The sequence below is a fragment of the Lepus europaeus genome, chromosome 19 (assembly GCF_033115175.1).
Source record: "Lepus europaeus isolate LE1 chromosome 19, mLepTim1.pri, whole genome shotgun sequence".
Lineage (NCBI taxonomy): Eukaryota > Metazoa > Chordata > Mammalia > Lagomorpha > Leporidae > Lepus > Lepus europaeus.
In genome coordinates this window covers 62566166-62582179 of record NC_084845.1, presented here as the reverse complement: position 1 = coordinate 62582179, position 16014 = coordinate 62566166, and positions in this window count along the sequence as shown.

The window sequence follows — 16014 nt, the reverse complement described above, 5'->3', positions numbered from 1 at the left end:
TATTGATGACATGACTGTAAAGTGAAAAAACCCACAAAACTCTACTATCAGCAATGAAAATTAGGAAGATGATTTGGTAGGGTAGTGAACAAAAGACACAAAATTCATTTTCTTTGTAGTAGCAATACTAAATTAAAAGAGCAATTGGAAAATAAATCCCATTCAGAATATCAACAGAGGTATAAATTCCTGGGAATTCACATAACCAGAAAGTCTATGCACAGAAAACCATAAAATCTTCATAGAAGAATTTACAAGAGCACCAGAATGAAAACAAATACAGATCAAGATCCTATATGGAAGAACATAATCAAGCAGAAATAATTCATGTCAAGTTGAGAATGTAAACTATCAGTTTTCTCAGCATCCTAATAGATTTTTAAAAATCAAGCATGTTCATCTAACAAAGATAGACAGTTCCTATTGAACAAGGTAAATTCAATGCTAAGTGAAAAATTAGTTTGATCGGTTGTTGATACTGTTATCATATGAATTTACTTTCTTTAAGTGCTAAGGAAGGGGACATTTCCCTCCACAAGGGGAAATTGCTTCACAGTTATAACTAATCCATCTGTGGCTGCCTCATCCATGCATCCCTTTGTTAGAAGACATGCTCCAGCTGAGCCTGGAAGGCATCTTTGGTCCTCACGTCCATCACGTCACCTTGTTGAAAGTCCTTGGGACCTGGCAGAGGTAACTGAAGGTACCCCAAGGTTCTAAGAGTGTGCAACAACCCACCCAAGGAAAGCATGTTACAGAGTGAGCACAGAGGAGGCAGTGTGGGAAGGTGGGGTGATGCTGAGGAGGGGACTATTCTTGGGGACCACCCAGGCGTTTTCCAGTGAGCAAGATGTGAAGGGCATGCCAGGCAGGGCTCGTCACAATAGCAAGGGCAGGGATGCAAGAAACACAGAGGCTTGGGTCAAGTCCTCTAAGTTAACTGGTGTAGCTTGAGTGTAAGAGCCTGGAAATGGAGAATGGAAAGGCAGGGCAGGATGACAGTGGCCAGAGGCAGAAAATGACAGAACACCCATTTGACTACTTGAGTTGAGGTTTGGTGCTGGCCGTTTGATGGAATCGAGAACATGGCTTCAGCTTGGAAGAACGAGGTCAAGAACCCGGAAGGAGTACAATGGCACAACAGTTACTGTGTGTTTAATTGCCAAGAAGTCAGTGAAGTAGCTTGTCTGGAGTGTGGGCTCTCAAACAGTTAATAGGTGGCAGAGGATGGAGCAGGGATTTGAATTCAGGGTAGTTTGATGCAGGGGATGGCTCTTTTTTACTCATTTACAGCTGTTTTCACGTTCTATCTCCAGCTAAGTTCCATTGAAACAGATGGAATATTCTTTCTGGAAGCTTCCTGGGCAATATAGCCTGGGCAATATACTCCTAGAGTAATCTAAATTTTCAGCTTTTAAGGTTGCAGCCTGAACTGCCTACCGTGTCCGACAGCACCCTACCCTGTCCTTTCCCTAGCGAATCCTATGTCATATCCTACTCTATCCCACATTCACCTATCCATTTCTGCACTCACATACACCACACTATACTCTAACAATCGACTTACTGATTTATTTTTGGTATACCCGGGTAGATTACAAACTCCCTGATGGATGGCGTTCTGCCCTTTCAGGCCTTACATCTTCAGTTCCAAGAATAATGTTTGGAACATAGTAATAGTTGGTCAGAGGGTATTTTGATGTACTGACAGATTGATTGATGACTGAAAGAATGGAAAATGGAAGGCTGTACATCAGCTGGTACATGAATTGGCATGAGAAAGGATTGTTGATTTCAGAATGATTGGAGGTGACAGGGAAAACAATTATTTTAATATTATCAAAGATGTTCCCAAGATGTGAATTTACTTTTATTATACTGTTTTTTTTTTCCTAATGAGCTTTTAATTTTACATCTGTAGAAACTATACACTGTTTTGATAAATGAATGCCAGAGTTAGGAAAAGATATTATTTTAGATTATTTTGGCTGCTGACTAATTATCACATGTTCAACACGCAACAATGTGGGGCAGTAGTAGAAGCTCCACGTCAAAGAACCCAAGTCCAAAATCACCCAGACAAGATGAGTGTGAGGTTCCTGGTCAGATACATAAGAGGTGAATCCTGGCACTGAGTGGCCATGGCTAGGAAAAGTCTTTTTTGATGCTTTTCAGTGATAGGAATTTTGTTAGTCAATCCACACAGTAGTTGTCAATAGGAATGGGATAAGCAGGGGTAGAGTGCTTGTACTAAGTAGCTCCTCAACAGTTCTGAGTCCTGCCACACCCTCACTTCCAAACCCCAAGGAGACCATGGATCTCGACTGTCATGTTGGTGACAGTGCCTTATGCAGTGCTAAGAGCCAGGGTGTGCAGCCTGAGAAGCCTGGACTTGAATCTTGGCTCCACAACTCTTCTGCCAAGTCAGTTCTGCCTTGTGCCTGCTCTCCACCTCCCAGACGCCAGCGCTACCAAGGATCCCTAGCTTGTAATATGAGGGTACTTCAGAAAGCTCATGGAAAGTGGAATTAAAGGATCAGCTTATTTGGGCACGTACATTTTTGAAATTCATGCATGTATTTTTTCATAATAAGCATTTTCTATGAAATTTTTGCAGATCCCTTTACACATGGATTTCAAAATACTTTAGACCCAAATATAAACCTTATCTTTCAATTCCCACTTGGATGAACTTTTAAAGGGATATTCACAGTGTTCCTGGCATTCTTCTATGCTATCCCACTCACTGGCAGTGAGGGAATAGGGGCCTGTTACTACTTGGTCTGAGGCAAATCAAGTGATCATTCCAGGTCTACTTTATAATAAAAAAGTCAATGAGGGCCCAGTCTTTGGGTTCAGACCACTAACTCCACTGTCTCCCATGGTCCCTCCCCACATCCCTGAAACCAGAAGCTCAGGCTTCTTCTCAACACACCTGTGCAGCACAGGAGAGGTGGCCCACTGACTCCCCAGAGCTCGGGCCAGGAACTTCATGCATGTGTCACACCCACGTAAGTGCAGGGACACCTGTAGGCTGCAGTCAGTGGCCGGCTTCACACTCCACCCACTCTTCCAAATCCATCTCCATTCTGTAGCCACTAGCTTTGGTCAGTCACTAAGTTCTGGACTTGGCTTTCAATTTGGCTTTTGTCTGCTTTGCTAACCACAGATTTGGCTTGATAGGGCAAGGAGAAAGCATTACAAATTATTGTCTGGGGCAGGGGACAGCATTGGAGAGGAAGCCAGGACAACTGTGGTGAGCCACTGAAGGGACTAAGCAGAGGACTGACATCAGACTTACACATCAAATTCCTGCCTGCAGCCTTCTAGAGGCCAATTGAATAGGCATATGTAGAGGCAAGGACTTGAGAGTTGGATGCCAGGTGGACAGTGGAGAAGGACATTCTAGAGCCCACTTACTAGAGACAGCACTGCAGCCAGAGGAAGGCTTAGAGGTGGGAAGGTGCTCAGGGTAGGAAATACTGCTAGGGAGGAAGGCAGAGTCCAGGTCCCAGGAGGTCCCAGGAGACTAGGAATTTATTCTAATGGGTTCCCAGCGGTGGACAATGAGATAACAGAATGACTAGGTAGGAGGTTATGTGGGGATGACCCTGAGTGGCGAGGGCACAGAACAAGGTCCAGTGGGTGTCCAGATACTCGGGTATCTGTGGCCTAGATACTCAAGTGAGAGATGAAGCCAGCTCCTGGGATTGGAGGCCCAGTTACTCCCATGAATTGGTTAGTTATTGCTTATCTGTCAGATGGATAGTGTGGGCTGGTTTGTACATTATAATATCAAAATTTGAGGCTGACACTGTGGCATAGAAGGTAAAGTCCCAGCTGTTCCACTTCCGATCCAGCTCTCTGCTACGGTCTGGGAAAGCAGTAGAAGATGGCCCATGTCCTTGGGTCCCTGAACCTCTGCGTGAGACCTGGAAAAAACTCCTGGCTTTGGATTGGCTCAGCTCCAGCTGTCACAGCCATCTGGGGAATGAACCAGTGGATGGAAGACCTTTTAACTATTTAAAAAATTTGTATCTATGGTTCTTATAACATTTCTAAGAAGTCTGAAATACAAAACCTAGTAATTCATTTTATAAACTAGAAAGGTCCTTTGCAGAATCTCTGCAAATTAATTCACCCTCACCAAACTTGGGGCTTTGTGTTTACTTGAGCAGAGGTGCCCCAATCTGTTTGGAAAGTCTTACAGTGTTTAGCTTCCCTTGGTTGATTTTTCCAACTTTAAAGACAGCGTATTAGCCAAAGAGTAAGAGGTCAAGAAGGGGTTCAAAGCAAGGGTGGTCATTTGTTTTCTATCTTTAGCATTTTCCTAAGAAAACTTAATAAAGACAGATACCCTTTTTACAAACATAAATTTAATAAACATCAACTTAGCACATAACATTCCATATTGACCCTTGTCATGGGAATCTATGAGGCCAGCATCATCTCAATTCCAAAATTGGAAAAAGATACAAAAAAAGAAAGAGAACTATAGAACAATATCCCTGAGGAACATAGATGCAACCATCTTCTACAAAATGCTGGCAAATCAAATCCAACACATCAGAAACGTCATTCACCTGGACCAAGCAAGATTTATCCCTGGTATGTAGAGATGGTTCAATATATGCAAATCAATAAATGTGATATATCACATAAACAAAATGAAGAACATAAATCATATCATTATCTCCATAGATGCAGAGGAAGCATATGATAAAATCATCACTTTATGATAAAAACTTTAAGCAAATTGAGTATAGAAGGAACATTCCTCAAGAAAGTTGAGGCAATATATGACAAGCCCACAGCCAGCATCATATTGAATGGGGAAAAGTTGGAAGCATTTCATTAAGATCCAGAAACAGACAAGGATGCCTACTTTTACCATTGTTGTCCAGTGTGGTTCTAGAAGTTTTAGCCAGAACCATTAGGCAACAAAAATAAATCAAAGGGATACAAGTGGGAAAGGAGGAAATAAAATTATCCATGTTTGCAGATTATATGACCCTATCTTTATGAGAACCAAAAGACTTCACCAGGATTACTGGAACTCATAAGAGAGTTGCTAAAGTTGCAAGATATGAAACCAAGTCACAAAAATCAATAATCTTTTATACACAAACAATGCCATATCTGAGAAAGTATTTGTAAGATCAGTACTATTCAAAATAGGTACAAAAATGTAAATAACTTAGAATAAATGTTATCAAGGATGTAAAAGACCTCTAAAATTAAAGTCACAAAACATTAAAGAAATAGAAGACAAAAGTTGGAAAAATCTCCCATGTTTTTGAATTAATATCATGAAAATGTTCATACTACCCCAAGAAATTGACAGGTTCAATGCAGCCCCAATCAAAATACCAAAGATATTCTTCTCAGATTTAGAAAAAATGATGTTAAAATTCATATGTAAACATAAGAGACCCTGAATAGCTAAAGCAATCTTAAACACAAATGAAGCTGGAGGCATCACAATGTCAGACTTCAAGACATACTATAGGGCAGTTGTAACAAAAACAGTTTGGTTTAGGCGCAAAAATAGACATATAGACCAATGGAACAGAATAGAAACCCCAGAAATGCATCCATGCATCTGCAACCAACTAACCATTGACAAACAAGCTAAAATCAATCCCTGGAATAAGGACAATCTGTTCAACAAGTGATGCTGGCAAAATTGGATCTCCACATACGGAAGTATGAAACAAGACCCATACCTCATGCCTTATAAAAAAATCAACGTCAAAGGGATCAAGGATCTAAATCTATGACCTGATACCATCAAATTACTAGAGAAAAACATTGGGGAAATTCTGCAATTCATTGGCACCGGCAAAGGTTACCTGGAAAATATCCCAGAAGCACAGGCAATCAAAGCAAAAATAGACAAATGAGACTATCTGTCAAGCTAAGAAGTTTCTGCACTACAAAGGAAATAGTTAACAAAGTGAAGAGGCTACCCACAGAATGGGAGAAAATATTTGCAAACTACGCAACTGAGAAAGCACTAATATCTGGAATCTATAAAAAGCTCAAGAAACTCAACAAAAACAAAACAAACAATCCAGTTAAGAAATGGGCAAAGGACATGAGTAGGCATTTTTTTTATTAAAAACTTTTATTTAATGAATATAAATTTCCAATGTACAGCTTATGAATTACATTGGCTTCCCCCTTCCTATAACTTCCCTCCCACCCACAACCCTCCCCTTTCCCGCTCCCTCTTCCCTTCCATTCACATCAAGATTCATTTTCAATTCTCTTTATATACAGAAGATCAGTTCAGTATATATTAAGTAAAGATTTCAACAGTTTGCCCCCACATAGCAACACAAAGTGAAAAAATACTGTTGGAATACTATTTATAGCATTAAATAACAGTGTGCAGCACATTAAAGACAGAGATCCTACATGATAGCATTTTCAAAGGATGAAATTCAAATGGCCAACCAACACATGAAAAAATGTTCATGATCATTAGCCATCAGGGAAACGCAAATAAAAATTGCAGTGAGGGTTTATCTCACACCAGTTAGAATGGCTAAGGTTAAAAAATTTAAAAAAAAAAACAATAAATATTCACAAGGATGTGTGGAAAAAGTTACCCTAATACACTGATGGTAGAACTGTAAACAAATACAACCATTACAGAAGATTCCTCAGATATCTAAAAATAGGTCTACCATGTGACCCAGCCATCCCACTACTAAGAATTTACCTAAATGTAATGAAATCAGCATATGAAAGAGTTATCTATACCCCTATGTTTATTGTAGCTCAATTCACAATAGCTAAGATATGGAATCAACCCAGATGTCCATCAACTGATGACTGAATAAATAAAATGTAATATATGTGCATTATGGAATATTACTCAGCCATAAAAAGAATGCAATTCTGTCTTTTGCAACAAAATAGATGCAACTAGAAACCATTATGCATAGTGAAATAAGCCAGTCCCAAAAAGACAAATATCATATGTTTTCTCAGATATGTGGCAGTTAATACAGAACACAAAAATGTATAAAAATGAAACAGATATGCTATGATTGTTGTTTTTAGCCCTTGTTTATACTCCTGTGAAACTGTGATTTTCCTACTTTTTACTTGTTGATACTATGGTTAGTGGTAGATTAAGCCTGTGATTATACAGTATATTGAAATTATGTATTTAAAAAAATAAAGAAAAGAAAGGACAGAAAGAGGGAAATTGAGGGAGGGAGAGGGAAAGGGAGGGGAGTATGGCTATTTTCTTAGATCTGCACTCATGAAATGCATGAAATATGTTCTCTTTATATTAATAAAAATTAAACAGACAACTGAATGCCTATTATGTTCCAGAATTTTCCAAGAATTTCCTCTAATCCTAATAATAGACTACAGAGATTGACTATATTCATTTCATAATTGAAAAAAACTCATGTGCTCTGATTTGGATATTAAAGTATATTCATCTACTGAAACATCATCTGGTACCCCATAATATGTACCTTTTAACGTTTCAGTTAAAAATAAAAATAAAATTTAAAAAATTAGAAAACTCGGGTGTTTCTAAAGTTGTTCCCCATAGTAAGGAACACAGGTGAGATCTGAAGCAGGCGGCTCAGGATCCAGAGGCGCAGTCCGCGGCTGCGTCACCACACAGCAGTCAGAGTTCAAGTGGATGTTCATTAGCCACTTCCTCGGGCCTGGACCCCTGGACCTTTTTATAGTATTGCTGGAAGTTGTGATGATGGTGAATACCACGATGTGACAAAATCATAATAAATACCATAAAATTTTAATGCCATCAATTACCTGCTATTCAACAAAGGCAAGGCTTAGTGACCTCGAGCCAACTGCTTAAAGGTACTTCATTTTCCTTGGGGCTCTAATGGATTTAATAGAGCTTGCCTGTTTGTGCAGCGTATGATAAATACACCAGTTGTGGCTCAGAAATCTGGTTTTTAAAAGATGACAAAACTATCAATAAATGTGCATCAGGGCTCTTATAAATTTGCTGGATTAGCTAGGCAAGTCAGTTGCCCTTAGAGAGCATAGGAGGTGGTGGCAAGTGAGAACCAGGTGAGCAAGACACTATCCGCAAGCTCTAAGTGTTCCTTGTGTGATAATCTCTAAGAAGATAACAAAGGAAGCCCTAGTGCTGGAGAATGTGTGTGATGAGCAGTTAAAGGAGGCATTTTGGTGGAAATGACATTTTTGCAAGACCTCCAATGGTTAGACCTGTGTTGTCCCGAGACGGAGGAGGCAGGTCCACAGCCACATCTTGAGGTTGTCCTGTCGGTGGTACTTTGGTTCAGAGAGGAGGAGGTGACAAATTTTGAAGATTTCAAGGACATATATACACTTTAAGGAAAAGGTCAACACTTCTGGTTAGCTGGAGTCAGAAAAAGGAGTTAACGGTGGCCAGTCCCCAACAGAGGAGCATCTTCCCTGCCTCCTGCCCTCTGATAGATCCTGGCGTGTAGGTTGATAGTGAACCAGTCCTGGAGGTGATAAAGGTTCCTTCCAAGCATCAGATTTATCCTCTAGTCCAGGAAGGCTTGGGGTGTGCTGGATACATTGTTCAACTGCAAGGGAAATGAAAAATTCCCAGAGCCAAAGACTACAGGGACAAATCTTTAATCCAATAAAGCAGTATTGACTTAACTGCAATCATGGAGGAAATGTTAGGTGAACTGCGAAGCGTCTGTGGGTAGCAAGGGACAGAGAGGGTTTTTTATGAGGTTTGTTCCACGCTAAATGATTCTCAGGAAGGTTGCTGGAATCAGAAATGTGCTTGGAATTGCTTGCTGTCTTGTAGGAGAGGCGCGAGTTGTGGTGTTGAGCTGGGAACACCTCTGGTGGGAAATCAGTAGCCCTCAGAGAAGAGGGTCATTATGATACCCTGCAGCTGCTGCTTGACCTTTGGAGAAATATTCTTCATGGTAAACTTTGCAGTTGGCTTTATCTGTGTCTGTTATCACAATCTGGGAAATGGCAGGCCTGATATTTAGTACCTCAGAGAAACAGTGTAAAATGTCCCTGACATTTTTAGGGAATCAGGGCTGTAATCAATAGTGTGTTGAGCCCCATCGTGCTTAAGGTGCAGAATGAACCCAGGGCATAGCTGCAGGCTGACTTATGGTAGACTGACTTTGTTCTATCCAAGTCAATCTGGCCCTGGTGAGGACTACTGCCTGAATTGAATTGGCTTTTTTTTTTTTTTTGAACTAAACTGTAGTTAAATTCTTATTTTTTGATTGAACCAAGAAAAACTTGCCAAATATTACTCAAAGTGAAAAAGCCCAACAACCCAGTTCAAGTGAACATTTAACCAATGTACTTTTCACAACAGAGCAAATAAATGCTCTATACTTGACCAAGAATCTTTAGCATGGATTTGGGAGGAAAGCTGCGTGGTTAGGAATGTCTCCTAAAGACTTAAAGAAAGTGCACTAATGTGGGTCCAGAGTTTATTCAGCAGGAGCATGGTGCTTGGCTCCTTCTCTTCTTCATTCTTCTCTCCACAAATGTAATTGATGTAGGTAAGGATCAGGCATCAGAAATACCGCCAGAAAAAATATGTCACTACATCCTCCCTTAGGGTTGTCTCTGAAATCCCTCCAATGCCAGCAACCTGAAATTTCTATGATAATAAAACTGCCATCCACAACTGGTACAGACAAAATTACCCAAATGTGGAAGCTACTGTGTCCCCATGACAACCTATAATCCATTATAATATCATTATAATAAATTACCATATCTGATACTCTTATTCTCATGATGCATCTGTTGCCATTCTTTCTTGCACTGGAAACAAGAATCTTGACCCATACATTGCAAACATCATGGAAAAATGCTTTCAGATGTCATGGCAAGTGCTGGGGAAGCAAAGAAAAATGGTACTGCCCATGCTTCTCATTGTATAGAATTATAAACCAAGGTCAGAACACTTAAATAAGGAAACAAACAAACAAAAAAAACATACTTGGTAGTCGCCCAAGGTTGGGATGTCAGTTTACGCTTATCTGAACACAATTCCTACAAAGAAAACCTTTACTGGAAAGAAATCAAGATTTCGCATGGCTCTAGGTTTTTAGGTCTCTCCCTGGGATCCTCCCTTTCCAATCCGATTTAAAACACTTTCTCACCTCTATGTCTGTACCCATTGTCCTTCCATCATTCATGTCCCCTTAGAAGCCCAACTTGTGTTTGTGTGAAGGAATGACGTTCTTCCCTTTATTCCAAGCAAGAGTCATTCTTGACTTCCTCTGGGCTCAAAGGGACAAATTAGGCTTCAGTGGAGATCTAGAAACTGACTGCGTGGATGTATGATTTCTAGAAGAGAGACCTATATATTTTCCTGACTGTCTGGGATACCTTTCTTCTACTTATAAAAAGAGGGTTAGTGGAACTCACCTCCCAGTGAGAACTTCTACCCTCGAGATTGATAAAAACCCAGTGGAGGCGGCACAGATATTTCAGAGAGCAGCACTCCTGAGCAACCCTGCAGTTTTCAATTAGGTTCCTGGGAATGTGGCTATCAATGTAGACAAAGCGACATCTTCAGATGTCCAAGCCAGGGTTGAGGCGGCTGGTCAGGGAGACTGGGGCACACGGGGTTGTTATCACAGAAAGACACTGCCTCTTCCTAATAAGAGGTTTGCGTGGCTGCATGAAATGAGAACTGGACTCCAAGCACTGCTTTTGAAGACCTCCAGCCACGAAAAGGACAACCCTGTATCTGCATCCACGCTGGAGGACACAGCAAGACAGCACGGGCAGGAAGAGTTCTTCCTGGTTAATTTGTGTTTTGTTTTGATTCTGAGATAAAAACTAAGCAGCAAATGAAGTACAGGGGAGGGACAAAGTATTTGAGTGATATTTTTCTTTGGGTTATTCCTCCTTCCTTCCTGTCCATCCTGTAAGCATCTGCTGAGTGAGTGAGCGAGCAAGTGAGAGAGAAACAAACACAGAGAAGAGGGAGGGAGAGGGAGGAAGACACACACACACACACACACACCCTACTGAAATATAACAACAGATGCCTGCTTTTCTATGCAGCTCTTCAGCTGATAAAGTTATAACAAACCCAAGGAATAAACAGTGCTTTCCTCCTACTAATCTAGACCCGAGGTTGTTCATAACTTTAAAGGAAAAGTTGTTTTCTATAGACAGGGATGAGATTGTAACAGGCAGCTGATGAAGATTATTTTAAATTTTTCTGACTAAATGGACTAGATCCTATCTGGGACACATGCATAGAATCTTAACCGTGGGCATTCTTGCATCTCTTGGGGCATTCAGTATTTCTACATTTAAACTAATTAATACATGCAACCAGCTGTTATGCCATACTCTGTGCTGGAGAAAAATAATTTATCAAAATATTTCCACATTCTGAAGAAATGTTGACTACCTATTTTTCTCAATATTTTAACAGAGATTTTAATTTTCAGCAAAGGTTTGTTTGCTTTGGCTGAATTGGAAAGTAATTACAAGACCTATAGACCTAGAATTTTAGCTTCTGCATAAAACCCCTTACTTAAACATGAAGCAACATGTAGACTGTGTTTTCAAATTAAAACAGTTTCAGTTCACCTTTACATTAAGATTACATTCTGAGAAATGTATAGAGTTCCTACCATTTCATTTCCTAACACCACTTTTGTGCTCTTATCCATCTCTATCATTGTGTCAGTGCACTTTTATCATGCAGGTATAAAAGCACAGAAGTAGGCGTTTTGCACACCTTAGTTAATCCAACAAGCACCACACAAAGTTAAGCTAATCAAGAGTTTAAGGAGGGACGGTGTCTCATGGTGGTTCTGATCTGCATTTTTCTGAAAGCTCACAGAGTTGAGCTCCTTACTCCAGTTACAATGGTTGTATCCAAAAAAGACCGAAGCAACAAACACTGGAGAGGATACAGAGAAAAGGGAATTTGTACATACTGTTGTAGAATTACAAATTAGACAGAGATTGGTCCTCAAAACAATAGTCAAAACACTACCAGTAGAGTCAACATATGATCCAATTATCTCCCTTCTGGGTGTATACCCCATGAAAACGGACTTGGCATACCAAAGAGACACCTGCGTGCTCATGGTTACTGCAGCAGTATTCACAATAGCTAAGATACACAATCAATCTAGTTGATCATCAACTGATGAACGGATAGTGAAAATGTGGTATATGTAGACAATGGAATATTATTCAGCCATAGCAAAGAATGATAACCTATCAATTAAGGCAAAAATGGGTTGTACTTGATGGCATCATATTAAGTGAAATAAGTTGGACACAGACAAACACTGCATTTCTCTCTCATGTGTGCAAGCTACACAAGTCCATCTGACTAGTAGTGATTACAAGAGTTTGCGAAGAAGGAGAAAGGAGTTAGAGGGAGCTTGGATAATGGATTGTAAAACAATGGTTTGATTAAAGGAATGCAGTCTATAGCTCCACGGCACAGTGGGGTGGCTACAGTCAATGATAACCTGATACATCCCTTATGAACAAGCAGAAGAGAAGAGCTGGGGGGCTATAGACAAGAAGTGATGAAACAAAGAGGGGAGTATTAATCACCCTGGTTAATCAGTGATGTTGTATACACTTATTAAAATTTCACCCTGTACTCTACAAGTTCACACAATTATTACCATTAGAAAAAAACTGAGGTGGAAACACTAACCTGATTTGATCCGCACACATTGCATGCATGTAGTGAATTATCACAATGTACCTCATACATACATACAACTAAAATAATACAAATAATTTAGGATAAATTTGAGAAGTAGTCCACTGTTTGTCCTCACAATGATTATCCTGAAAGTAGAAGGCACTTCTCAGGACACAGGAACAACTCTCTTTTTCTAAACTTTTATTTAATAAATATAAATTTCCAAAGTACAACTTTTGAATTATAGCGGCTTTTCCCCCCCATAACCTCCCTCCCACCTGCAACCATCCCATTTCCCACTCCCTCTCCAATCCCACCCTTCATCAAGATTCATTTTTTTAAAAGAGATTTATTTATTTTTTACTTGAAAGAGTTACAGAGAGAGAGAGAGAGAGAGAGAGAGAGAGAGAGAGAGAGAGAGGTCTTCCATCTGATGGTTCACTCCCTCGTTGGCCGCAATGGCCAGAACTGCGTCAATTCGAAGCCAGGAGCCAAGAGCTTCTTCCGGGTCTCCTATGCAGGTGCAGGGGCCCAAGAACTTGGGCCATCTTCTACTGCTTTCCCAGACCATAGCAGAGAGCTGGATGGAAAGTGGAGCAGCCAGGACTCGAACCGGCGCTCATGTGGGATGCCGGCACTTCAGGCTAGGGCATTAACCCGCTGTGCCACAGCGCCGGCCCCAAGATTCATTTTAAATTTTCTTTATATACAGAAGATTAATTTAGTATATATTAAGTAAAGTTTTCAACAGTTTGCACTCACACAGAAACACAAAGTATAAAGTACTGTTTGAGAACTGTTTGAGTTATACCGTTATATCACATAGTGCAAAACATTAAGGACAAAGATCCTACATGGGGAGTAAGTGCACAGTGACTCCTATTGTTGATTTAACAAATTGACACTCTTATTCATGATGTCAGTAATCCCCTGAGGCTCTTGTCATGAGTTGCCAAGGCTCTGGAAGCCTCTTGAGTTTGCCAACTCTGATCTTATTTAGACAAGGCCATAGTTGAAGTGGAAGTTCTCTCCTCCTTTCAGAGAAAGGTACCTCCTTCTTTGATGGCCCGTTCTTTCTGCTGGGATCTTGCTCAGGACACAGGGGAAACTCTCTTTTAACATAATTTTGCTATCAAAATAAGTGGTATTCTGGGTGCAAGACTTTCACCTTCTTTGGTTAAGTTTTTTCCTAAGTATTTTATGCTTGTTGGTGCTATTATCAGTAGTCGTCTTCTCTTAATTTCTTTCATAGATAGTTAATTGTCATTATATAGAAATGTAACTGATTTTTCATGTTGATTTTGTAACCTACAACTACTGAATTCAGTTATTAGTTGTTTCTTGTGTGTGTGTGTGTGGGGGGGAGGTATGTAGGAGAGAGAGAAAGAGAGAGGGAGAGGGAGAGAGATAGAATAATCTTTACAGTTTTATACATGTACAATTGTGTCATCTGTGGACAGAGATAATTTCACTTTTTTTTAAAGATTTCATTTATTTATTTGAGAGGCAGAGTTACAGACAGAGAGAGGAAGAGACAGACAGAAAGGTCTTCCATCTGCTGGCTCACTCCCCAGATGGCTGCAATGGCCAGAGCTGAGCTGACCCAAAGCCAGCAGCCAGGCACTTCCTCCAGATCTCTTAGGTGGGTGCAGGGGCCCAAGAACTTGGACCATCTTCTGCTGCCAGGCCATAACAGATAACTAGATAGGAAGAGGAGCAGCTGGGCAGGAACCGGCACCTTTGTGCGATGCTGGTGCAGCAGACAGGCTTAGCCTGCTATGCCACAGAACCAGCCCTGCTTCTTCATCTCTGATTTGAATGTTTTTTCCTTTCTTTTTCTATTGCCTAATTGCTCTGCTAAGGTCTTCCATTACTCTGCCGATTGGAAACGGTGAGAGTGGGCATCCTTGTCTGATGCCTGATCCTTGTCTGGTTCCTGATCTTAGAGGAAAAGGTTTTAGTTTTTCGCCATTTAGTCTGACATTAGCTGTGGTCTTTTCATATGTGGCCTTTATTATGTTCAAGTAATTTCTTTCTAATCCTAATTTGTTGATTTTACTTCTTGGAATCTATCCAAGAAAGAAAGAACAGAGAGCTGCACAAAGTCTTACACATAAATTATAGCAGCACTGGGGCCGGCACTGTGGCACAGCGGATAAAGCCGCTCCTGTAAGGCTGGCGTCCCCTATGGATGTCCGTTCTACTCCCAGCTGCTCCACTTCCAGTCTAGCTTTCTGCTTTGGCCTGGGAAAGCAGGCCCATGTTCTTGGGCCCTTGCACCTGCATAGGAGACCTTGAAGAAGCTCCTGATCCTGGCTTCGGATGGGTGCTGCCCTGGCCATTGTGGTCAACTGGGGAGTGAACCAGCGGACAGAAGACCTCTCTCTCTCTCTCTCTCTCTCTCTCTCTCTCTCTCTCCCTCTGCTCTGTAACTCTCCTTTCAAATAAATAAATAAATCTTAAAAGATTATAGCAGCATTATTCATAATCACAAAGACCTGTAAACCACCCAAACATCTCACTGGTTGTTGAATGGATGGTAAAAAAATGTGGTATATCCAAACAATGAAATACTACTAAGCAACCCAAAATACTAATACATGTAATAGCAAGGACAGACTTCAAAATTATACTCTGGGTCTGGGCCAGTGTTGTGGTGCAGCAGGTTAAGCCACCACCTACAACGTGGCATCCCAAATTGGAGTGCTGGTTTGAGAGCCGGCTTCTCTGATTCCAAATGTGCTTCCTTATAATGTGTCTTGGAAAGCAATGGAAGATGGCTTAAGTATTTGGGAGACCAGGATGGAGCTCTACGTTCCTGGCTTTGGCCTGCTTCAGCCCTGGGTATTGCAGACATTTGGGGAGTGAACCAGCTGGTTATGAAATCTCTGTCTCTTCGACCGACTCCCTCCACCCTGGCACTTTGCCATTCAATTAAGTAAAAACATAAATATTTTAAAGAACAAGGAGTCAGACATGTAAGGCTACATATTTCCTGGAGGCTTTTATGTGAAATTTTAGGCAAAACCACACAGAGACAAAACAGAATAGTTGTTAGCTGAGCCTAGTTTAGATGGCAGAGTTGAATAAATATGGACATGGGGGACTTGTGGTGACAGAAGCATTCTGTAATTACAGAGATTTCCTAAAACTCACCCAACTACATACTGGAGGTGGATGAACAGTGTGGCATGGAAACTGTAACTCAGTAGCGCTTGGCCAGCCCTGGCTAACCCATGCAGTGACGTCACAGACCGGCAGAAGCAAGCAGCCATGGCAGGTGTATCTATAGGCTTTCCTCCAGAAAGCACACGTTCCTACAAAGCTGAAACGTC